The sequence below is a fragment of the Olea europaea genome, unplaced genomic scaffold, assembly GCF_002742605.1.
Source record: "Olea europaea var. sylvestris unplaced genomic scaffold, O_europaea_v1 scaffold392, whole genome shotgun sequence".
Classification (NCBI taxonomy): Eukaryota; Viridiplantae; Streptophyta; class Magnoliopsida; order Lamiales; family Oleaceae; genus Olea; species Olea europaea.
In genome coordinates, this window is record NW_019258717.1 from 426118 (window position 1) to 428361 (window position 2244).

Sequence of the window (2244 nt, forward strand, 5' to 3'; positions counted from 1 at the left end):
ATGATTTTGGGTGCACCAATTGCATTGCGCATTTATTCTCCTCTTACAATTCTCTGCTTTCTAATTCTATAGCATTTTCATGCATTTCCTTTTTTTAGAGGGAAAATTCTGTCAAAAGTTCATTGGTTCCTTATGGTTTGAAGTGCTGCTACCACAAGTTGTGAATCTATTATATTTTGGGAGACAAGTGTTATTCACCGTGAGCACCGTAGCGGGCCAATTTATCTTAAAGAAATAGATAATTTCTCGCCTTGGATTATTCTCTATTTCTGCTCCTTCTTAATCCTTGTTTTACGTAATCGTTATACCGAGACTCTATCCAAATTTTCATAAAACAAATATATCAAAAATCAACCCTTATATATCCCTTTTTATAAGTCATCTCGAACAAACTTACGACAAACTTTTGTGTCCTTGTGGTTGGTTGTGGATAACCATTACTTTGTTTGAATAGTGCTTTGTGTATTATTCCTCCATCGATATTATCATCATTTTGTTGAACTTCTGTTTGTGTAACAGAAATGACTATCATCGAGATTTCGTCAAGTCAAAATAGTTCCAATAATGTGGTACCACCAGTGGCCATACCGTTGCATAATACTACTATCCCACAAGGGGAAAAGCCAAAAAAATTTGTAGGAGTAGACTTCAAGAGGTGGCAACAAAAGATGTTTTATCTCACCACTCTTAATTTGTCTAAATTTCTAAAGAGAGCTGCACCGACTGTACAAGAAGGAAAAAATAATCGTGAATCGATTATTACTTTGGATGCATGGAAATAATTGGACTTCCTATGCAAGAACTATATCCTAAACGGATTGGATAATACACTATATGGGGTGTATAGTTCAAAGGAATCAGCCAAGGAATTATGAGATTCTTTGAAGACAAAGTACAAGATTGAGGATGTCCGAACAAAGAAGTTCATTGTCAACAAATTTTTGGACTACAAGATGGTGGATTCGAAAACCATGATTAGCCAAGTGCAAGAGATTCAAGTCTTGTTGCGCGACATCCATGCCGAGAAAATGAAATTGAGTGAATCATTTCAAATGACTGCCATTATTGAGAAACTCCCTCCTATGTGGAGAGATTTCAAAAATTACCTCATGCACAAATGCAAGGAAATGAACTTGGAAGAATTGATTGTGCGCTTGAGGATTGAAGAGGACAATCGAAAAATCGAACGAAGACCGATTTATCAAGATGGTGCAAATTTTGTTGAAATTGAACCAAAAGCAACAAATAAGAAATGAAAGGCTCCTAATTATGCACCGTAAAGAGACAATCCAAGAAGACTAATAAGCTCAAAGGGAATTGTTATAACTGTGGCAAGGCTGGACATCGCTCGAGTGAATGTCGAAAGCCAAAAAAGAATGCTCAAACCCACATGGTTGTAAAATAACACAATTGAGTGAATCATTCCAGGTGGCTGCCATTATTGAGAAAATCCATCCTATGTAGAGAGATTGCAAAAATTACCTCAAACACAAATGCAAGAAAATGAATTTGGAAGAATTGATTGTGCGCTTGAGGATTGAAGAGGACAATCAGAAAATCGAGCGAAGGCCGGTTGATCAAGATGATGCAAATTTTGTTGAATTGGAACCAAATGCAACAAACAAGAAATGAAAGACTCCTAATTACGCACAGCGAAGAAACAATTCCAAGAAGGCTAAGAAGTTCAAGAAAATTGTTACAATTGTGGCAAGGCTGGATATCATTCAAGTGAATGTTGAAAGTCAAAGAAGAATGCTCAAGCCCACATGGTTGTAAATAACACTCTTTCGATGGACTGCAATAAATGAGTTTATCTGCAATAGTGTCCAAATGCAACATGATTGGAAATACTAGAGAATGGTGGATTGACACCGGCGCTACCCACCATGCGTGTGCGGACAAGGCAATGCTCTCCAACTATTAAGAATTGAATGGGGAACAACTATACATGGGAAATTCTATAAGTTCTAAAGTTGAAGAACAAGGCAAAGTCACTTTGAAGATGACGTCCGGGAAAGAACTCGTCCTCAACAATATTCTACATATGCCGGATATATAAAAGAATTTAGTGTCCCATTCTCTACTTAGCAAGAATGGTTTTAAACTTGTATTTGTATCCGATAAATTTGTGTTGTCTAAGAATAAGATGTATGTAGGGAAAGGATACATGTGTGACGGAATGTTCAAGTTGAACGTTCTTACAATTGTACCGAAACAAGTTGTTATGAATAAAACTATAAATTC